The sequence below is a fragment of the Eubalaena glacialis genome, chromosome 14 (genome assembly GCF_028564815.1).
Source record: "Eubalaena glacialis isolate mEubGla1 chromosome 14, mEubGla1.1.hap2.+ XY, whole genome shotgun sequence".
NCBI lineage: Eukaryota > Metazoa > Chordata > Mammalia > Artiodactyla > Balaenidae > Eubalaena > Eubalaena glacialis.
The window spans coordinates 85,879,152-85,903,202 of record NC_083729.1 but is presented as its reverse complement, the minus strand read 5'-3'; the positions used below and the strand labels follow the sequence as shown (position 1 = coordinate 85,903,202).

Below are 24,051 nucleotides of genomic sequence, written 5' to 3'. Positions count from 1 at the left end.
AATCAACCAACCAACCAATAAGATACAAGCAAAACAGAATTTAAAAGTCTGATAAGGGACTTCCCTGGTGGCACAGTGGTTAAGACTCCACGCTCCCAATGCAGGGGGCCCAGGTTCGATCCCTGGTCAGGGAACTAGATCCCACGTGCATGCCGCAACTAAGAAGTCCGCATGCTGCAACTAAAAGTCCTGCGTGCCACAACTAAAGATCCCACGCGCTACAACGAAGAGCCGGCGCAGCCAAAATAAATAAATATTAAAAAAAAAAAAAACTCTGAAGAAACTCCGGTGTGGGATGAATGATGTCCCAAATCTTGAGCCGGCCCCGCCCCTCCTGAGCCTCCTTCCTGACGTGTTACCCCATCCTGCCCACACTTCTCTCCTGAGCCCCCCAGCTCGAGCCACCACCCCCAGCCTTGACACAAAATTCATCTCTCCATGAAGCCCTGTGATGCCCCCTGAGGCCCAGGAGAGGAGGAGGCCCCCCCTTCCTGTGCGCCCCATCCTCCCGGCTTCTCTGAAGTCCCTAGGATTCCACTCACAACCCTGTGCATGTAGAAACAGAATTCCTCTTTCAGGTTCATTAAATGTAGGAAGCAAACATCCAGGCTGACCACGCCCTGAGGTGTGGCTCCTTCCTCCCAGAGGGGCAGAAGAGCCTTAGGTTCCAGCCAGCGGGGTGAGGGGGTGTGCGCTGAGGACACATCAGGTGCAGGGGGACAAGCTGACGGGCTTGGTTTCACCTTGAGAACTTACTGGGACGACCACGGGCTCTGGTCTCACCTCCTTTTCTTAAGTTAGACTGAACCCCAACTTGACCTCCAGGTAACGGGCTATGTTCCCAAGAGAGCCTGAGGCTTTTCTTTCACTTCTGACAATGACATAGTAGCTTTTTTCTTTCGTTCATTCAACAAACATTGATTACACACCGATTCTGTGCCAGGCACTGTAGGATGCTCTTGGGAGTAGAAAGAAAACTGAGCTATTGTCCCTGCCCTGAAGGACGCTGATGTCTTAGGACACCCCAGATCTGCTGTGTTCACTGGGCATGTCCCTTGAGAACAATCTTCACACTGGTGAACACCATGTGGGACATAACATCCTCATAAAATGCAGTAAAGCAGAAGTGCACCTCTTAAGCAATTCCTCCAGACCCTTAAGGAGTTACTGTTAAGGAACTACACACCAGGAAGGAGAGGGTAAGGGGACCTCCCGACCATGGGGCTCAGGGCATCCAGCCACTCAGCACTCCCCACACCAGCTCTTCAAGGTGCCCAGAGTAGATTATCTTACTTTGATGCTGTTTTTCCTCTTAGCTGCCCAGCACTCACCCGCCTCATCCGAACCACAGGTGCCTACACGCCGTTAAAGTGACCATGCCACCCACCCTCTCCCAGGCCACTCAACCTGGGGGGGGGAGGGGTGGCAGAGAGACCCACACCAGGCAATCAGGGTGTCTAGTTCCCCAGCATCAAGGGTCAGTCCCTGACCAAGGACCATATCCTGCGCCCCCATGGATGCTCCCTTCACACTTCAGTGTCTCTGGGCCTGTGGTGTTGCTGTCTGGAACTCAGATGTTCCCCAAGTGCCACTATGTCCCTGGCAAGGGTTACCAGGCCGGAGGCCACACGACCTGTGCTGACAGCCACCACCCACAGGCAGCAGTGCTTTCCAGGACTCCCGCCTCCTCCACCCTCCTCTCCCCCAGCCCACCCCGTGACAGCGCCTGCCCCTTCAAGAGTGGGAGACAAAACATGGAAATCAGAACCACCTGCCTCCAGCCGGGGCCTCACTTTCTGCATTCACATTGCATACTTAGGGTGTCCCAGCAGTCTTTGTTTCCTCTGAAAAACACATGCAGCATCTGGTCACCGGGGCACCTGTGCAACGGGAAGGCAAGTCGCAAACAACACAGGGACGGGCACACCCGTGATGGGAAGGAAAGGTAGTTCGATGAAGTTCGATGGTCACCTCCCGCAAGCAAAATATTTCACCCACAAACATGAAAAAACAAATTATGTTTTTACTGAGAAAGAACCGGACAGCAAAACAATCTGGAAGATCAGCACCAGCTCAGGCAGCGAAGATGCTGGGGTGAGAGGGAAGATGCCCAGTTCATCCACTGCCTGCGGAGCTGCCCCCGGGGAGAGAAGACAAGAAAGGGCCATGGGGCAGTCCTTCCCTTTTTAAAATGCGAAGTTAAAAAGTCTTTAGAGGCCAGGAAAAGCTGTTATTACACATGAGCAGATTTTCATCATTAGTTCTGGAAACACAAAAGGAAGTTCCTGATTTCAGGAGCATGAATTCAGGGAGTGTTTCTGGTAAAGATTCTTGAATACGTGCACATCCAGACCCCTAGCTCCCAGGGATTCCACTCAACCAGAAAGCAATGCACGGCCCTTCCAGGAGCTCAACTTCCGGGGGCTACTGCCTCCTTGCAGGGGGGTGGGGAGGGGGAGGGGTGCGTGGGCATGCACATGCACGCACAGTGAGCATATATACACGTGTGCAAGCGGCAGGCATAAGTGCAGGCGTGAATGGCATATGCACGCCTGACTGGCGTGTGAGCACACGAGAGGTGTGAGGCGCGTGCTGCACACAGGCGTTGGGCTGGGGTGGGGGGAAGGTGACAGGAGCAGCTGGCCTGGCCAGCTTCACCCAGATGTGCAGCAGACAAACGCTATGCCCAGCGGCTGGTGGCACAGGGAGGGCCCCAGGCTCCTCCTATTCCTGGGTCTGCTGTCCGACCATCCAAGAGGTTTTGAGTGTAGGCACTGCTAGCACATATATCCTTCTTAAAATGCAAATGCCTCAAAGAGCAGAACACAGTCAATTTCGCTGACACCTAAACTGGTTATGGGATCCCTTTCATCGGACAGAGAGCGAGGCACCTGGGATCACCCTTCTGAAAGGAAAAGCAGGATGAGGAGGGAAAGAGGCAGGAGAGATACAAGCAGACCCAGGTGTCTCTCAACTCAGCTGGTGAGGCCGGCCCTCCCCCAACACTCTGGGGAGGGGGCATGTCCGTGGCAGGCTCAGGGCGAGGATGGCTCTGGAGAGAGAAGCTCTCTGCCTCTCCCAGGCCCTCCCACTCCAGGCCTCTTCCCACTCAGGGCATCTCACCCACTGGCCCTCGCCTGGATCTCACACTCTGCCTGAAATCCCCACGCCCAGGCAGCCCTTGCCTTCTGAACACACCCCTGGGTCCAGAAACCCCAAGGGGGCTACTGGGGAAAAGCAACTCCAGTCTGCGAAGCTCAGCACTGGCCCTGAGAACTCAGATTAGACTTCTGCCATTTCTGTTCTTTAAATGAGGAAATGAAGGCACAAAAGGATCAGTGACCTCTTTCAGGCTCGAGTATGAAGGCCCATGTGGAAGTGAGAAAGGTCTTAAGCCCTTGAGTTTTTAGTTAGATGCCCATGCCTAGTTTCCCCACAGAAATTTTGCAAACACTTTCCCAACAAGCACAAAAACTCATCTTTCAAAACAGATAACAACTTGCAGGCAAGACACAGCTAGTTGCCTCCAGTGTCCATTGTTCCCGTCCTCCTCAGGAACAGGCCCAGGACCCTGACTCGGTTGGCATGGGGTTGCGTGCCTCCCTGGCGTCTAGGTGTGGCCAGGGGTTCAGCTCTTGCCAACAAGATACAAGGACAGAGCTCGATGAGGAGTTCTCAGGAAGCCTGCCTTCCTGCGGCCTGGTGTCTGGAATGCCCACGAGCTCGGTGTACCTCTAGCCGCCGTCCTGGACATGAGGCCTGGGCTTAGGGATGGTAGGGCACAAGCTCTGACTGCCCACCTCCAGACCTCCGTAGATAAAGAGAAATAAATGCCTACCTTAACTAAGCCTCTTTTCCTTCAGACTTGTTCTGTTACACACAACCAGATGTTAATCCTAACAATTTTACCATTTCTCACTTATATCCAATGGTGGAGAATGTCACCATCCTGGAATGCTGAGAGCTGGGGATAAGGAAGGATACTATTTTAGATTTAAGTTCATTAACAGTCCCATTTTCCCCGGAAGAGACCCCCAAACAAAGCATTCTCAGATCTACCCTGGGCTCCAGGCTAGGGTGAGTACATTCTCACAAGACCTTATAAGCGTAAGAAGATTCACTTCGTTACAGAGTTATTTCATGAAACAGTGCCTTCCTAACGCAGTCAACACTTATAATCCTAAAAAAGCTAACCAACCCTATTTCCAGGCCTGCCCCGGTAGCAAGCTCAAAAAGACTTAATATACTGAATTCCTGTTTACTGCCCCAAACATTTAATAGCTTGGCTTGCATATTCAGTCCAGACAAATCTAGGTTATGAGGTAAAAATAGCCCCTTTTTATTCATTACAGTTAGTCCACTAAACTAGGTTCACAGTCTAAGCCATGGGCTGCTGGTTGCCATGACAAACACTGGTACAACCCATAACAGTTTATGGAACAGCCAACCTATGGGTCTCTAGCATTGGTCAGATACTGTCATGCCCAGTTCCAAGGAATGATACAGCGATTTATGGCCCTGTAATTTGATCATGTCTCATCTAATCCTGTTTGAAATGAGTCACACCCACTACAGCTTAGAACACTCTTGGCCATAGAAGGGGCTGAGGCTTCGCTGGCTGCTGCGACGGGGAACGAACCTGCACACTAGACAGTGTGACCTGATGCCCTGGGAGCACACAGGGTCACAGCCCGATCGGCAACTCCCCAGTGCAAAAGGCTTATGTTGTCCCAGGTTAGGGACTGATGGAGGTTAATTTTAAAACCTGGATCTTCTTAACCAAGATGGCGGTACTACTGTCACGGAAGCATTCTTTCTCTTTGAGCCAGTGAAACAACCCTGCACAAGGCCCCTCACTGCTTCCCAATCCATCTGCTGGCTTTTCTTCTGTCTTTGACCAAAGAGGTGAATACCTAGCTTGGTAAAGATATTTGACTAATTAAAGAACGATTAAGTAATTAAGTTGACTCAAAATGCAAAGATCTTCCTCCCTCTGCTGAAGTTATTCAAAATACCATAACAGTTCGAAGGCACCTATAATGATAATCACAAAACACGTGTCTTGAGAAATCACACGTAGAACACCAACTATTTCCAAGATTATTTTTGCTATCAAGTTAAGACAGGCTCCTGTTCTCATGGGCTCTACGGCATTTCAAGAAGACACACAAATGAAGAATGTGACAACTTTCACCAGTGGCAGGATTCCTGAACTAGGACTCCTCTTGAAGGACAGTACTCATATAGCTGTATCCATCTGAAGCTCTTTCTTTTTTTCTTTTCAATCAGTTTATACTTTGACTGATAACTTTAAGTCCATGCACCCTTTGTGTAAAAGGTCAGGAATGGCTAATCAGAAATAAAATAGGTCAAAAACAGAGTAAAAAGGAGGTCAGAGAGAGGTAAGTGGAGAAGTCAGGGAAGGATGTCAAGCTGCCAGAGAGAATCCGGAGCTGAACCAGACAGTAACTGTGCATAAATTATCAAGGCAAAATATCAGAGAGTAGCGTGGTCTCCATCAGTCCACGGAGAATGACAAGGATTTGGGCTTCAACATAAAGTGCAGTTGTACTGGGGGACTTTCTGCAAAGAGCCTCAGAGTAGGGGTGTGGGGATGGGGCACAGGTGGAGGAGCCAGGGACGGCACCGGATGCTCTACTTGGACCAGGAAGAGTTTGGTCTGCATGGTACACAGGGAGCTTCCATCTCCACGGACACGCCCGGGGTCCTCCAGCATCTCTGACACGAAGCTTCTCCATTCTGGAAAGCTGCTGCTGAATCATTACAGAGCGGAGGGAAAGTGAAAGAGCACAAGGCAGGAGGTGGACTTCCAAGGCCACAGATTCAAGAAGCACTTCCCTAAATAGACTTTATGTATGTCTGTGTCTGAGCCTGAGGCCCACCAAACCAAGCACACACAAGCCTTTGCCCATGCAGCCCTCAGGCACCATCACAATTCCACTGCGATGTGGGACTGGGGGCCAAGGGGCCAGGAATGCAGGGACTGACCTTCGCTAGATGAACAAGGAAGGAGAAGGTAAAATTCAGGCCCGACTTCCCCAAATCACCTGCAAGCCGGGGGTAAAACCCAAATGCGCCTTCCTCCTCCACCCCAGGTGGGCACTGTCGACCAGCAGGGTGTTTCCGCGAGGCCAACCCACTCACCCACCTCTCCTCTTCCAAACCAGAGCAGTAACAACGCGTGGAAGACTCTGGGGCCCCTTGATGCTGCTTGGCACACGCTCCATCAATGATTCCATTTTACCGGCCATCTGATTAGCACCCAATTAGGCAATGTGATCATGCTGTTTAACATGTGTTTACACAGAACACAGTCAAAGCAATAACTAAGAAACGTGAAAATACTTACCATTCCACTGCACACAATCACAAGTTTCTATGTGCTTTAGAAAAAAAAAAAAGTGTCAGTAGAAGACAGCTGGGTCAGTGGCCACCTGACTAAACATCTATGAGCCCAGGCCCCTCCCACTTCCCTCTTCCCACTTCTGCCCACATCCTTCTCCTCTGACCTTTGCCGGCAGTCCCGTGCCTCTCAAAACCTCCTTCTTCTGCAGCATTTCCCTTCAGAGGTGCCCTGGGCAGGACTCAGAGATGGGATGCACCCTAGCCTTTTGAATACACTTTTTAGAACAGGGGCACAGTAGGAAAAAGGGTAATCGAGACTGCACAGTTGAGAGGGGAGACGCCGGACCTCCTGCGAGACAGTACCTTCCCTGGACCGGCACTGGTCCAGAGCTGCAGTGCCCAGACCTCTCCTGCTTGTATCAATACCATTTAATCCACACAGCACCCGCCCCCACCCCCGTGAGCCAGGCACCTTCCGCATTTTACACATGAGAAAGCTGACTCAGGTTCTTGCCCAGCACTTTCTCTTCCCACAATCCAACTTGCCCCCCTCAAAAAACAGACACTGACACCCCGAAGCCATTACTGCGTATGCCTTGTGACACAAACCAGACTAACCCCGGCGTGAAACAATGCATATCACACCATCCCAATGGCAGCCAAGGCGACGTGGGAGTTGTCCTGTCACTGCTCACAGGCAACAGCGGGGCCAGCCTCCAAACAAGCCAGACGCAGACACCTGTCCGCATCTGTCTCCACCTCTATCCCCTTTCCCCGCCCTCCCTCTGTAGGTCACCATATGCTGATCCGCCCTGTCAGAAGGATGGGTCAGGCGCCCAGAGTCAAATTTTAAACCTCTGAAAAGTCAACGCACTCCCTGCCACGGCCTCCCCAGTCTCAGAGTGGCCAGGCTGAGCACCCCCAACATCACCAGGGGGATCTGGCCCAGGTGGTCAAACACCACAAACAATAAACCAGAGTGAGACCAGGAAGTTCAGGCCCCTCCCTGCTGTCCTCGTGGCTCCAGCTCCACTCCCCCGGCCCACACCGCTACAAGGCCCTTCTCGTTTCCCATCAGTGGCTCTCCACCTGGAGTAAGCCATGCACCACCCCCCCCGAGGCCCCCTCCCCGGCAAAAGACCCCGTGTCCGTACACGTCCAGCGGAGCCCCCTCCTCCCCGTGCTTGACCCTCGGATTTAATACTTTTTGAAAAAAACCCACAGGATGAAACAATCACACTGTGACAATACCCACACACACGCCATGTGCAAATAACTACCTGTGGGATCAAAAAATGCTTAACCTCCCTGTAGGAAATATACTTGGATATTTTCTATTTTATTTCAAAAACATTTTTAATGCTGGTTACAATCTCAAATTGATGTCACAAACCACTGCCGTCTGAAAACACTATTCTAGACCCTCCCCAGGCCCTCTCCCCTCAGCTGCTCTTCCTTCCTGGGCCATCGGCACCGATGCAGAGGCGCTCAGCGTGAGGCGGTCCCCATACATCATTTTTATGTATTAGGATGAACCTTGAAAGCCGTGCAAAGTCAAGAAAATCTAGAAACACCTCAGCTCTCTAGTTCCAGGAAAAGTCTGGAACAGTGGGCTAGTCTGATCTCACGAATCACACCGTGGAGGTGGCTGTTTTACTTCACCCGAACGTGAAGGTGAGGCTGTGCCTCCGAAAGGGGACGATAAAGCAGGTCACACCCCGCTGCCATTATAAATAATCCCTGAGGCTGCCGTCCCTCCGGGTCGGTCCCTTCAGCATTCCCCAAGCCCCTGCTAACGGCACTGCTCTCTATTTCTTCCTAATTGAGTGCGAAGTAGCAGCGCGTGCAAACCCCACACACCTGAGCACGCCTAGGGACCGGCTTAGGAAAGTGAGTCGGCAGGGCCCGCGCACTCCATCCCCGCTGGGCCAGAGAGAGAAGCTGGGGCCGGTGCTCCCAACGCGGCCCCCTTCAGTGCCGAGTCCTGCAGGGAGGGCGTGGGCCCCGCTCAGAGGGGCTGGAGAGACTGCGGGCACGGGAGCTGGGACACTCAGCTGGGCCCATACACTGAGGCAGGGGGCCAAGGAGGGCAAAGCCACCCACAGACTCCTTAAACACTCGGCACGCCCCTCGGCTGACGCTGTGGGCTGACCTCCCAACTTCTCTCTCCTGTCCGCCTATTCTGGGAACTGTCCTCTCTGGATTCCGGAAACACCAGCTCCATATGCAGCTGAGGAGTGGGGGGTGGTCTTGATTAGACTAAGAGAGCAATTCTCAAACTGGACCTTGCATCAGAATCACCTGGAAGGCTTGTTTCGAAACAGATCGCTGGGCCCCATCCCAGAGTTTCTGATTCAGTCGGTTGGTTGGGGCCTGAGACTGCATTTCGGACAAGTCTCAGGCGATGCTGCTGCGGCTGGTCTGGGGACCACACTCGCAGGAGCACTTCTAAGTCAGCCGGCCCACAGCCCTCTCACAGCCTCCTGTTCTGGGTCCGGGGAGGCCACGTGATCCTCACTGCTGCCCAGACCGGAGGGAGGACAGGCAGATGCTGTGGCTGGGGACTGGCTGGCGTGTCCCCTTCACGCGGTCCCGCTGACGCTAAGGACCATCTCATAACCGCGGGGAGGCTGACGCTGGGATGAAGCATCTAGGTCCTCGATGAAACTTCAAAACTGCTGCTAGAGTAGGACTCCAGTTCTGTGAGACAGTAAACGTCCTCATTCCTCACTTGGCAGCCAAAAGCACCCCAAATGACCCGCCCCATAATCCATAACCCCAGGGAGACTCCTGAACTGGGCATCCTCATTTCCTAACAGGACCTGTTCTCCCAGAAAAACCCACCTGCCTAAATGCATTTCTTTCACTCTCCCAGAATGTGCACACCAAGGTCATCCGTCTTGAAAGCTCTAATTCATGGGTTAGAGAATGCACCACTTGAAATGCAAGCAACACAGGACAGGGAAGGAAAGGAGTTCCACATCCTGGAGTGAGTGAGTTTTATCAGACAGCTACTGTAACAGCCGCTGATGCCAGCCATTCAAGGGCACTGGTGGAGGCGTGGGGCAGGGAGCAGGGAGGGAGGCCGGGGGTTTCAGGAGACCTCAGAGTCCTGCCTGCAAGCGTAAGAGAAGGGGCGCTGCAGGGACTCGAGGTCAGGAGAATGACTAGGTGTCTGAGGGACAGGCTCTGAGGAAGGGAGCTGAGGGGAGCTGGTCGCTTGGCCCCTCCAGTGGTCCCCTCCCCTCCTCCTGGAGGCCAGAGGACACCCGTCTGTTTTCCTGACCCCATTCCAGAAAATGGACACCTCCTCTTTATCCCCAGAGCATGCCCCTCTCCCATCAGATACTGCCTGCTTCTGAGACCCTCCCAGGTGACCCCCACTGAGCAGACCGCACACGGAAAGGCCTGCAGTGTCTCAGCTGTCCCAGGTCAGCGGCTGCAGGCAGACAGGAAGGGCCAACTGGGCTAGCTGGCAGGCCCGTGACAGGGCACAAGCAAGGTCTGTAGAGAGAGGATACACGCACACAGCACCCAGGGGCCCTGGGTTCCCATTTCCCGGCCGGGTTATGACAAAAGGGATGGTTAAGAGATTAAACCCAACAAGAAGAGGCTGCACTAGTTCCACGTGGTGTCCCACACGTGCTTTCCATATAAACTCATCCTAAGGTACGTTCCCTGGGTGCTCAGCAGACATCAGGCGCCACTGCACGCACCTGACGCGTATTAACTCATTCAAGCCCCCAGCGAAGCCTCTGGGTTTGCTGCTGCCATCAGCCCAGTTTTGCGGGTGAGAAAACCGGGCACAGAAAGATGAAGCCACTCGCCCAAAGTCACACAGCCAGTTGGAGGCTCGTAGGAAGTTTGGCTGCAGAGTCCACAATAGCTCCAGGAATAAAATAGATGGTTTTGAGAGATGTGTATGCTCACCAAGCAGGACTGAGTAAAAAAGTCCTTTACTGATACAGAAATTGTTGATACTGGGGACTCCAGGTAACTGATTTTCACACCCACACTGACACATAAAGTAAAGCATTCATTTCAAAATCCTGTGAAGGAAGCTATGTAATTTCGTGGAGACGGCACTAGATCCAGACAGACCAGGGTCTGAATCCCGGTTCAACCACTTACAATCACTCCCAGGTGGTGCCTTAATTATGCCTCGCCTCAGCCTCCCCCTCAACACCACTGGCCTTCTCCCGGGACCTTGCTGAGAATACATATGGACGCTTGGCCCAGGGCCTGGAACATAGGGGTGCTCAGAATATGTTAGTTTCCTTCTCCTTTAGGATGAAAAATGCATCACCTTTAAAGGAGACATCAAAGGCTGCCGAGAATAAAGTCCGAAGTTATAGTACCTTCCACAACCCAGCAAGATAACCTAATAAGAAAAAATGGTCAAAGGGTATGAACAGGGTATTCACAGAAGCTAAAATATAAACTAGCAAGAAAAGGTTTTCAATATTTTTGGTAATTTGGGAAATGTAATTTAAAAAGTAATGTCTTCTTTATCCATTAGATTGGCAAAAATTAACAAGATTTATACTCTTCAGTTCATTGTTGGCAAATTAAAGGGAAAAAGGCAATTTCACACACTGATGAAAGCATAGAGTGATAAAGCTTCTTGGAAGGGTGGCGGGGGGCAATGTGGCAAAGCTATCCATTTACTATTACTCTTTAACCCAGAAATTCTACTTCTAGGGATCTAGGAGACTGAAATATTTGTGTTGACAATGATGTGGTTCACAGATTCCCCACTATTTTTAGAGTAGAATATTGGAAACAACCTAAAAGTCCATTAATAAAGGACAGTTAAGTAAATAACAGTACACCCACACTCTGGAATACAGACCAAACTTTTCATGTCAGTGCATATAGATCCCCAGGACATGGCATTAAAGTTAAAAAGTAAATCAGAGAAAATTTTGTATGATGTGTCTCCATTTATGTTTACAATGAGAACGCTTGTCCACTGAAAAGGCCTAGAAGCAGCAAGGAGCACACCTAGCACCCAGATCTGGGTTTTTCAGTATCATTCTCCACTAAAATGAACTTGGACTCTTTGGAGAAATGGCTGATTCCAGGGCTGGAAAGTACAAGCTGAGTCTTGGAAGTTTTATGCCAGAAAGTAAAGAAGTCCTCAGAGAATGATGAGAACACATCAAAAGGACAGGAGGGCCAGCTGGAAGGGGCTTCTGCAGGCCAAGTCTGGGACAATTTAAGCAGAAAAATGGATAATGAGCATAACAAACTATAATCTATTGCATAAAGCAGGAATTCATTCATGAGTGTAGAGACATATACCAAAGAGTAAATGAGGGAGAAAGTAAAGTTCTTCCTTTTAGTACAATTCCAACTGATAAGCGTAGAAAGAAACATGGAATTAGAAAATCACCATCTGTCAACTATCATAACTGATCTGGGTAAGAATCATCAATGGATTCTTAAACTAGTGGGTGAAAGTATGAGGAGTAACAGTATATTTACACAGTCTCAAGTGATCTTCCTATGAGATACATATTAATGACAAAGGGAAAAATGGTAACTTTCTGTGAGGGAATGTGACAGACAGGATCTTAATGAAGTGATGACAGGACCAGTGAATGGGACTAATCAACAGCATATGCCTCCCACTGTGAGACACGCTAAGATGGCTGCAGCACCGCCCCGTGCCACACCTGCCAAAAGTGCATAATATGAATCTAAGCAGGAGGAAACCACGGGCAAACCCAAGTGGAGGGACATTATCCAAAACACAGGCAGTTGTCTTCAAAAATGTCAATGTCAAAGTCATGAAATACAAAGACAGATTCAGGAACTGTTCCGGATTAAAGGAGACTAAAGAGACAGGATGGTTTAAGGCACCACAGAATCTTGGATTTCCTTTTGCTCTAAAGTGGCCTACTGGCAAGATCTGAAAAAGACCTGTAGATTAAACAATAGTGTTGCATCAACATTTAATTTCCTGATTTTTAATAATCATGCTGTTGTTTTGTAAGAGAATGTCCTTGTTTTTATGAAATACACAATAAAGTATTTAGCAGTAAAAGCGTATCAAGTCTGCAACTTAACATTAATTTCAGAGAAAAGTAATCACGCACACACACACACACAAATATGAGAGAGGATAAACCAAATGTCAACATTTGGAGAATCTGGGTAAAGGATATCTTGGAACTCTTTGGATTATTCTTTCAACTTTTCAGTGAATCTGAAATAATATATTTAAAAAAAATTTTTTAAGAGAGCAAGGTATGCATATGCATAGAAAAATACAGGTAAATTCCTGGGGATTAAGTTCACAATGGTATTTTCCTCAAAAGCACAGAGAGACAAAATGAAGCAGGCCTACCCTGGTGCTAATACTGGTCTCCCTAGAATATGCTGTCCTCACAGAGCTTCTGTTCCAGGACACTGGAAAAAGCTGTTTTGAAGGATCTCTCAAGACTAGCTCATTAACCAAGTTCCACAGAAGCAGAAACAACATAATCAAGGCTTCTTCACTGCAAATCTGTGCTATTTTTCCCTCAGTGAAAGCCACAGCATCCTGACACTGCGCGTAGCTGATGATGCTACAGGGCCCTTCTTGGAATACATAATCTCTGAAGAAGTTTTTCATAAGAAACCAGGACAAAACAGTCTTGGTCCAAAGTCTCCCCCTCTACTGTGTCTTACTGGATTCTTGAAATGTTAAGCCATGGGATGGGGGTTGGGATCAGTCTGTCCCACACCCTTTTGGTTCCATTCCTTTGGTGCCCTTGCAGATTTGCCAGCTGAGGAGATTGCTCCCAGGCAGGCAGCTGGCTAACGGGGCTTGAACGGTCAATAGTTCTATCATACACACCTGTCTCTCTAGAGCTTTACAGCTTACAACCTCTTATGTATATTACTTGATTTCATCCTTCCCTTAAATTGATTTTTTTTTACTTACTAATGGCATTAAGTCTAACAGCAATACAACAAAATATCCAGTTTCCAAAAACAATGAGTTATAATGTCTACCTTTGACTGTGCGTCTAGCTGGGAGGCAGGACTTGCACCTGAGCAGATAAACACTCTGAGACAGCATAAGCCTAATGAAAAATAGTTGGATAAGTAAAGTAGCTAGTGGAACTAGTACAACTAATTCTACCACTGAGCTCAGTAGAAATACAGCTCTCCTTTCTCTTTGTATTTTTCCAGCATTTATTCCTTTAAACCCTGTCTTCAGGGCAAACCCTCCCTATAAATGTAACTCTGGCTTGTTGTTACAGAGGCTTGTTTGCAAGACACCACAGGGAACCAGGCCTTGTGGGCTCCGTTCGCACGCAACACCGCCCCCCCACCCCGCCCCCGGACAGCATCACGGTCTCCTGACACCAGCCCTCCAACACAACAACCACACTGACCTTCCCACACAGGCACCATCATCTCAACTTTCTTCAAAGAAACCAGTGAACTGACTCTTCCAGAAGTAAACATTTCAGCAAAGAACCCCCCCAAACAAAGGCCCTAGCCTAAATCCAAAGACAAAAATTCCTGTTAAAGAAAGCCTGTTTTCAGTCAAAGAAACATTAGGCTTAATTCTAGGACAATCGATAGCTCGTCTATGTGCACTTACCAATGCCAACAGCATCTAGATTCCAAAACAAACTCAGCGAAGTAGGTTCTGTTCTCACCTTCCAGAGATGAGAAAATAGAGAACCAGAGTTAGCAACTGGCAGATTCGAGATTCACATCCAAGTCAGCCTGTTCCGTCTCCAACCCCACTGCCCACAGTCCGCGCCATCCACTGTGAACAGAGATGAATCAGGCAGAATTTCACTGCAACATTCGAACTACCACCGCACCTCCTACTCCCTCGGTTTAGATGCCCCTTTAAGGGGCAGGTGGCAAATCAAATTCGACTCTTCAGCAGCCTCTCAACACAAAACCCATTCAGTGGCAAAGCAAAAAGACCAGAAGATGGGCTTTACAACCGCCTATACTTTTTTCTTATCCAGAGGAATATTTTTTCATGATCTGTCATTAGAGATGAAGTCGGGGCAGGAGGAATACATGATTATGTAATGTCAGAGGGCAGGCAACAAGGGGAGGGAGAGCCGAGCCCATCACCGCTCCCTTCGCCCACAAAGACGTAAATTAACCGTTGACGTTTTGAGTGTTTCAATCTCCTGTGGCCTACACATTCACGACTGGCTTTTCAGGAGACGGTCACAAACCCCTGCAGATTTCCCAGGCCTCAATTCATTGACTAGCAAAGCCATAAAGAAAGAAAATATCAAAAGCAAAGATGCCAGAACTGTTGCCGGGGACGGTGGGCCGGCAGAAAAAGGAAGAGTTTGGGAGGATGGGGACCTACACCGAGATGTATGTTTATTTTTACCCGGTTCTGTTTACACCCCAAACACCCCGAGGCCTCAGCGTCTGGAGTCACTAGATCCAGCCCTGGAGACGCACCAAGCAGGCGCCGCGACCTGGCCTCGGGGGCGCCACGTCCCGCATCCCGGCTCCCCGCCGCCCGCTGCCCTCAGCCCGAGGCGGCCCGGGGCGTCATCCTGCTAGTGGTCGTCGGGGTCTGATCATTCTCCAAAGACGCCACTGCCAGGGAACCGCTAGGCTGTACGATTTCCATGACAACCGCCGGCGCCTTCCGCGTCCGGCGAGCCGGCTGTCGGGATGCGCGCCGCGCCCCGCCGCTCCCCGCTCCGCCCGGAGAGCATACCGGTCCCCGGCGGCTCGCGGCCGCCGCGTCGCCCCCGGCCCGGCCCGGCCCACCTACCTGGCGCGTCCCGGCCCGCGGCGCCCGCGCCCTGCCGCCCCGCCGTCCTCGGTCCCGCCGGGCCGCGTGCCCGAGCCCCGCAGCAGCAACGCCGCCGCTGGGTCGCAAAGTCGTGGGCTGCGGCCGGGTTCCAGGTGCTTGTCCTCTTGTCCGGGTCCGCGGCGCCCACCCCAGCCGCGAACCTGCCGCCAGCACCGCAGCGCCAAACCCGCCGCCGAGATTGCTGCCGCCGCCGCCGCCGCTCAGGAGGCCACGCCGGCCCCGCCCCGGCCCCGGCCCCGCCCCCTCGCCGCGCACGCGCGCTCCACGAGCCTCGGTCTGGGCCGCTCCCACCCGGCCGGTCCTCCTCCGCGGCTGCTGACGCTGATTTCTCTCGGCTTCCTGCAAGACCCGCTCTCAGCTGTGATCGAATCGCCTGCAAGGAGTTCTTGAACTTCTGCACTTTAATTGGACGATGGCATTTTCGCCCTCACAAATACTGAGGCTTGGAGGCCCTGACGCATCCCTGAGGAAGAAGACTCCTGAAGAGTCGCGATCCGGTAACCGCTCCGACCGTTTGCCCTCCGGTGAGCGCGCTGCACGGGTGCGGACTACGCAGTCCCTTGGCGAAGTTTAGGAAACTGAACATTCAGCCCAGAAACAAGCAAAAATTAAAATCATACTTTGAAGAAACAGATAAGCAAGAAGACAAAGACTGCTAACATCCTTCCAGATTGTCCTGGCATATTGTATAAATATACATTTATAGACTCTCACCAAATATCAGCTCCTTACACCTCCCAAAGTTCTATTTTTCCATGGGGGGGGCGGGGGCGGGGGCGGGGGGATGTGAAATAGAAGAGTCAGAAGTTTTGGAAGAAAAATTTCACTTTAATATGACTTTAAACCTTAATATTTCTGCTTGAGCAAGGGTAATACTGGACTGAATATAAACATTAATCTTCATCTTTAAATTTTGTCAGAAACAAAATTCTTAAAAATTCTTGAATGAAAACTAATTTAATTCAATAAACCAGAACACGTCTCAGTTGGAGCTCACATCCCTCAGGTGTAAAAACAAACATTTATAAATTACTTTAAAAAGAAAAGATTAACCTGTAAGAAATGAAAATTAAACAAAAATTCTCTAATATTTAGAATTAGAGCTGAGCTTCCGCATGTCACCAAAAACCAAACGCAGACAACAGTCTGGAATAAAAATAAGTAAATACGAAACTTTTTAAAGTTTAATTTATTTTCAGACTTTTTAATTTCTCTTTTGAAAAGTAATTTACTAACAAAAAGCTTTCTATTATTTCTTCAGATAAATAGAAATATTGACAGAACTTTAACCCTAGTGTAAAATTAAATCCAAAATATCAAACAAACTTGTGGAAATGCAAAAATAATTTTATACCTTATTTTCTAAAATTAGGGTGACCAATATACCTGGTTTAGCTGGGACAACCCCAGTTTACATCTTTTACCCAGCAAAATTATTAACAGGTCCCCTTTCATTCTCAAAAGTGTTCAGACAATACATTTTATGGCCATGATAACTTTAATCAAGCCAAGAGAGTTTTTAAATCACTGGCTTTAAAAAAAAGTAACAAATTTAAATTCACAAACATTTAAAAATAGACATCAAAGTTCAACAATTCATTCATTTAGCATAGTAACAACACTGAATGAGAATCAGGCTTGCAATAACATTTGTCACTTGACTGTTGTGTAATTCAGGTTAATCTTATAAAGATCAATTACAATTTCAGTGCAGCAAGGAACGGGGCCCCAATTTTACTGCAGAATGAACATTATCAAGAGAAAAAGGAGCCAAGTTTGTTGGTAAATATGGTACTATGCATTCCCTAAGCATCACAACGTGATAGAAGAAAGTATCCTAGAAGTGTGCTTGTGGGAAAATATCCCCATCCTTCAGAAACTCTCAGCATGTGGTACCCAAACAACAGCATTAATATCCTCTCAGAACTTGCTAGAAATGCAAGTTCCCAGGCTCCGTGCCAGACCTGCTGAATCAGAAACTCTGAAAGCGGGGCCAAGCAAGCTGTGTTTTAACAAGCCCTCCAGGGATTCTGATAACCATGTAGACCTAGATTGTCTATGTACGATAAGTAAGCTGACTTAGATCATCTATATATGATAATTCAGAGCTAAGCAGTGCTGTTTTGTGGACTAGAACGAACCTACATGAGAATTTCTTTGGGGGCCATTAAACATAACATATTTACATGGGTTTTCACTGGAGAATATATGTAGCCTGGAAAACTAACAGCCCTGCTGCCATAGTAGCTGTGAAAACCAGCGGCCTCGCAAAAAAGGAGGCACAAAAAAGCATTTGGAGTGCCTCCTAACGCCCTATTGCCAGGGAGTTTTCACTATGTGACTGGCCTGGCAGCTTAATGGAGAAGCTCCATTCTTAGGGCTTGTCTTTAATTGACCTGACTCGGTGCTTATTTGGTGCAGTTGGCCCTATCCACAGAGCATTTGGTGAAAGCAATCGGCAGCAATTATTTAACAGGGCAACTGACTGAGGTGCTGATACCAGGTGGAGCTAGCAAGAGACTCACCAATTAACTTAAAAGGAAAGAATGGGGAAACTCTGGAAAGACCTGACATATTTCTCGGAATCCAAAAGGACACACATGTGTACAACTATGCACATGTCCAGGAAAGACTTAAGAAGGCCATAATTTCTCACTTCTGGCTGGCCTTGAGGCTTTGAGCAAGCAAGAAATGAAGGCTCAGGCAGAGTTGTAAATTGCCTGCCCGAACACTGAAGACATGCCTCAACATACACACAGAGCCCATTCATAAAGACATATTGAGGGCTTCCCTGGTGGCACAGTGGTTAAGAATCTGCCTGCTAATGCAGGGGACACAGGTTCAAGCCCCGGTCCGGGAAGATCCCACATGCCACAGAGCAACTAAGCCCGTGTGCCACAACTACTGAGCCTGTGCGCCTAGAGCCGGTGCTCCACAACAAGAGAAGCCACCGCAATGAGAAGTCCATGCACTGCAACAAAGAGTAGCCCCTGCTCACCGCAACTAGAGAAAGCCCATGTGCAGCAACAAAGACCCAACACAGCCAAAAATAAATAAATAAATTTTTTTTAAAAAAAAGAAGACATATTGGTCCCAGCATTTGAGACTATCTTTGTATAATAATTAGCCAATTTACACAAAGAATATCAATAAAAAGATAGGAATTAAGCTAACCAAGCAAGGACTTCAGTGGCTACAAATGACATAGAATACAGGCTTTATAGAATTATCCCAAGAGGGCCACTAAACAAACAAAAGGCCCTCTTCCCTTTCCCTGGGGTAGAGGGAAATTTGATTTCCAGAATTGCCACATTATGTAATTTAAAATGTCCACTTTCAAACAAAAAGTTTCAACATAAAGAAACAGGAAAGGACTGAGGCTAAAAGGTAGTCAATAGAACATCTGTGAGAAAACACAAATGTTAGACTTACTAGACAAAGACTTTAAATCAGTTATCATAAACATGTTCAAAGGACCAAAGGAAACCACGTATCAAAAGCTAAAGGGAAGTATGAGAGCAACAAAAAGGGAATATCAAAAAGAGATAGGAATTATAAAAAAAGAACCAAACATAAATCCTATATTTAAAAGGTATAATAACTGAAATGAAAAATCTGTTAGAGGGGTATAACAGCAGGATTGGGCTGGCAGAAGAAAGAATTACATTTGAAAATAGGTCAATTGATATAGCCTAGTCTGAGGAACATAAAGAAAAAAGAATAAAGAAACATGAACAGAGCCTCAGAGATCTGTGGGACACCATCTACTATATCAACATACACATGATGGAAGTCCCAGATGGAGAGGAGAAAGGTACAGAAAGAATATTTGAAGAAATAATGGCTAAAAATTCCCCAGTATGATGAAAAACACTAATTTACACATCCAAGAAGTTCAATAAACTCCAACTAGCATAAACTCAAGTAGATTCACCCTAGACACTGCATCATCAAACTATCAAAAGCCAAAGATGAAAAAAAAAAAAAAAAAACAAAGGCCAAAGATGGAAGGAATCTTGAAAGCACCAAGAGAGAAGCAACTCGTCAAGTACAAGGGAGCCTCAACAAAATTAACAGCTGTTTTCTCATCAGAAATCATGGAAAGGGACTTCCCTGGTGGCACTGTGGTTAAGAATCTGCCTGCCAATGCACGGGACACAGGTTCGAGCCCTGGTCCAGGAAGATCCCACATGCTGCACAGCAACTAAGCCCATGTACCACAACTACTGAGCCCAAGCTCTGGAGCCTGCAAGCCACAACTACTGAAGCCTGTGTGCCTACAGCCCGTGCTCTGCAACAAGAGAAGCCACTGCAATGAGAAGCCTGCGCACTGCAATGAGAAGCCTGCGCACCACAATGAAGAACAGCCCCCGCTCACCGCAACTAGAGAAAGCCTGAACGCAGCAATGAAGACCCAACGCAGCCAAAAATAAATAAACAGATAAATTTATTTAAAAAAAAGAAATCATGGAGGTCAGAAGGAAGTAAAATAACATAATCAAAGTGCTGAAAGGAAAAGGCTGTAAACCTAGAGTTCTATATTCAGCAAAACTCTCTTTCAAAAATGAAGGAGAAATAAGATATTCTCAAATAAACAAAAACTGAGAGAATTCACTGCTAGCAGACCCATCCTATAAGAAATAATAAAGGCAATCCTTCAGGCTAAAATGAAAGGACACTAAAGAATAACTCAAATTCACACAAATAAATAAAAACTAAAGGTAAATACAAAGGTAAAAATCAGTTTGAAATGCTTTTCTTCTCTCTGATTTAAAAGACATCTGCATAAAACAATCAATATAAATCTGTGTTGATGGGCTCATAATATAAAAAGGATACAATGTGTATAATAATAATAGCACAAAGGAGTGGGGAGAAAACAGCTTAATTGGGGTGAAGTTTGTATATACCACTGAAATTAAGTTGGTATTAATACAAACTAGATTGATTTAAGTTAATTAAGATGATAATTTAATTCCCAGGACAAACACTAACTGCAGATATACACAGATATAGATATAAATATAAACATTAAAAGAAAGAAGGGAATTAAAATATCAGTAGTATACTAAAACATACATATTTACCACAAAAGAAGCAGTAATAGAGGAAGAGAGGAACAAAAAGGATATAAAATATGTGGAAAACAAAGAGCAAAATGGCAGATATAAGTCCTACCTTATCACAAGTTATATTAAATATAAATAAATTAAATGCTCCAATTAAAAGGCAGAGATTGGCAGATGGATTTTTTTTAAAAAAAGAACATGACCAAACTATGTGCTGTCTACAGAAACAAACTTAAAATTTAAAGGTACAAATAGGTCGATGGTAAAATGATGGACAAAAGTATACCATAGAAACAGTAAACAACAGAGGGCTACTGTGGTTATACTAATATCAGACAAAACAAACTTTGAAACAAAAAAACTGTTACTACAGACAAAGAGGGACATTTTCTAAGAGGGTCAGTTCATCAGGAAGATATAATAAAGACAATGCATCCAAAAAAGAGACCCAAATTACAGGAGACAACACGGACAGAATTTAAGTAAGAGGTGAACAATGTAATAGTAATAGTTAAAGATGTCAATACTCTACTTTAAATAATGCATAAAACAATGAGGCAGAAGATCAAGGAAATAGAAGACTTGAACAACACTGTAAACCAACTAGACTTAACAGATACCTATAGAATACTCCACCCAACAATATCAGAACATACATACATACTGCTCAGTTATTTATGAAACGTTTTCCAGGATAGACTGGTAGGCCATTAAAAAGTCTCAGTAAATTAAAAAGGATTGAAATCATATAAAGTATGTTCTCTGACCCCAGTGTTATTAAAATAGAAATCAACAACAAAAGGAAATTACAAGTAGGTAGAAATTAAACAACACAGCCCTCAATAACCAGGGGGTCAAAAAGAACTCAAAAGGGAAGTGAGAAAACATTTTCAGAAAAATTACAGTGAAAACTCAACATACCAAAACTTTCGGAATGCAGCTAAAGCAGTGCTAAGAGGAAAATTTATGGCTGGAAACACCTATATTAAAAAAAAAAAAAAAGACCTAAAATTAGTAACCTAACCTTTCTCCTTAAGAAACTAGAAAAATAACAATCCTCCCCCCCAAAAAAAGCAGAAGAAAGGAAATAATAATGATTAGAATTGAAACAAATGAAATACAGAATAGAAAAAATAGAAAGATCAATAAAAGCAAAAGTCAGTTCTTTGAAAATACGAACAATTTTGACAAACCTTTAACTAGATTGGCCAAGAAAAAAAGGAGAGAGAAGATTCAAATTACTAGAATTAGGAGTGAGAGAGGAGACATCACTACTGACCATGCATCAATAACAAGGATTATAAAGGAAAACTCTGAACAATTTTATCTTAACAAGCTACAAAACCTAGATGAAATTGAGAAATTCTTAGAAAGAATCAAATGAGACAAACTCAAAAGAAGTAGAAAATCTGTATAGACCTATAATAAAAAAATTTTCAATTAATAACTTTAAAGCATTCCATTAAAAAAATCCTCAGGCCCAGATGTCTTCACTAATGAATTTTAACAAATATTTTAAAAATTCTTTACAAATTCTTACAGAAATTAGAAGAGGAGGAAACACTTCCAAACTCTTTCTATGAGGCCTGTATTACTCAAATACCATAAACAGACACAGACATTAGAATAAAGGAAAACTCCAAATCTATATTACTTATGAATATACACAAAAATCCTCCCCCCAAAATACTAGCATACTGAATCTAGTAACATATGGAAAATGTTATACACCATGACCAAGAGAGATTTATCCCAGGAGTATAAATTTAGTTTAACATCTGAAAACCAATTAAGGGAATACATCATATTAATAAGTGACAAAAAACACATGATTTGACAAAATTCAACACCCAAAACTCAACGAACTAGGAATAAAAGAGAACTTCCTCAAACTGACAAAGAATATTTTTGAAAACCCAGAGCTAACATTATATTTGATGAAAGATAGGATGTTTTACCTCTAAGATCAGGAATAAGACAAAGATGTCCCCTCTTTCCACTTACATGCAACATTGTATTGGAGGTTCTACTTAGGGCAAGTAGAAAGGAGAAAAAAAAAAAAGACATCCAGACTGAAGAGGAAGAGGTAAAACTCTCTCTATTTGCAGATAGTGTCATCCTGTATATAAAAAAGCCTAAGGAATCAATTTTTTTAAAAAAAAATTAGAATAAACCAGTTCAGCAAGGATGCAGGATATAAGATCAATATTTTTATAAACTAGCAATGAACAATCCAAACATGAAATTAATAAAACTCCACTTATTATAAACTCCATTTATAATAGCACCAAAATAATAAAATACTTAGGAATATATTTAACAAAGTTCAAGACTTGTGTACTGAAAATCCAAAACACTGTTCAAAGAAATTAAAGAAAACCTAAATAAATAGAAATATACCCCACGTTCATGGATCAGAAGACTTAATATTTATAAGATGGCAATATTCCACCCAAATGATCTTCAATTCAACATAATCCCTATCAAAATCCCAGCTAGCTTATTTGCAGAAATTGACAAGCTGATCTAAAAATGTATATGGAAATGGAAAAAACTCAGATAGTCAAAACAATCTTGAAAAAGGAAAACAAAGTTGGAGGACTTATCCTGACTAATTTCAAAACTTACTAAAAAGCTACATAGTCAAGATACCATGGTACTGGCATAAGGATAGACATGAATTGGGAGTCCAGAAATAAACCCCTATATTTGTGATTTATTGATTTTATTGATGCCAAAACAATTTAGCTGGGGAAAGAATAACCTGTTAAACAAATGGTCCTGGGACAACTGGGTATGTACAGGCAAAAAATGACATTGGATTCTCACTTCACACTATATACAAAAATTAACTCAAAGTGGATCACAGACTTAAAAGTAAAAGCTAATACTGTAAAATTACCAGAAGAAAACATAAGAATAAGTCTCTTTGGACTTGGACTAGGGAGTGATTCCTTAGATGTGACACCACAAGTACAAGCAACAACAACCAAAAATAGATAATTTGGACTTTACCAAAATCAAAACCTTTTGTGCTTCAAAGGGTAACATCAAGAAAGTGAAGACAACCCACAGAATGGGAGAAAACATTTCAAAATCATATATATTTAAGGAACTTTTATCCACAATACATAAAGGACATTTACAACTCAGCAATTAAAAGACAAATAACCCAACTGAAAATGGGCAAAGGATCCAAACAGACATTTCTCCTGAGAAGATATATGAATGGCCAATAAGTACATGAAAAGATGCTCAACCTCATTAGTCATCAGGGAAATGTAAATCAAAGCCACAATGAGGTACCACTTCACAGCCTCTAAGATGACCAAGACTTAAAAAGTCAGATAATAACAAGTGTTGGCAAATATGTGGTAAATTGGAACACTCGTACATTGCTGGTAGTATTGTAAAATGGAGCACCCACTTTAACAATTTTTGAGGTTTTTTTTTTTTTTTTTTTTTTTTTGGTCACACTGCATGGCTTGTGGGATCTTAGTTCCCAGATCAAACCTGGGCCCACAGCAGTGAAAGCACTAACCACTGAACGGCAAGGGAATTCCCAAGACTGTTAAACATAAAGTTACCATATGACCCATCAATTCCACTCCTAGGTATGTAATGAAGAGAATTGAAAACATATCCATGAAAAAACTTTTACAGGATTGTTCATAGCAGCACTATTCATAACAGCCAAAAAGTAGAAACAACCCAAAGTTCATCAATTGAATGAATGGATAAATAAAATGTGGAATATTGTTTACAATAAAAAGGAATGAAGTATTGATACATGCTATGATGGATAAACCTTAA

At 45.5% G+C, this 24,051-nt stretch overlaps 1 protein-coding gene across 6 annotated transcripts in view; it reads right to left on the bottom strand.

The window, feature by feature from the left end:
• INPP4A (inositol polyphosphate-4-phosphatase type I A) overlaps positions 1-15,334 on the bottom strand; it is a 127,290-nt gene extending 111,956 nt beyond the window's left edge. For 5 of the 6 annotated variants that reach the window (XR_009703747.1, XR_009703746.1, XM_061210690.1 and 2 more), the window contains exon 1: positions 15,128-15,334. The gene's annotated coding sequence lies outside the window, so the exon portion shown is untranslated. Of the gene's footprint in view, positions 1-13,966; positions 14,000-15,127 lie in introns of those variants that run through there. The other variant, XM_061210692.1, reaches the window with a different exon arrangement.
• Between the last annotated feature and the right edge of the window lie 8,717 nt (positions 15,335-24,051).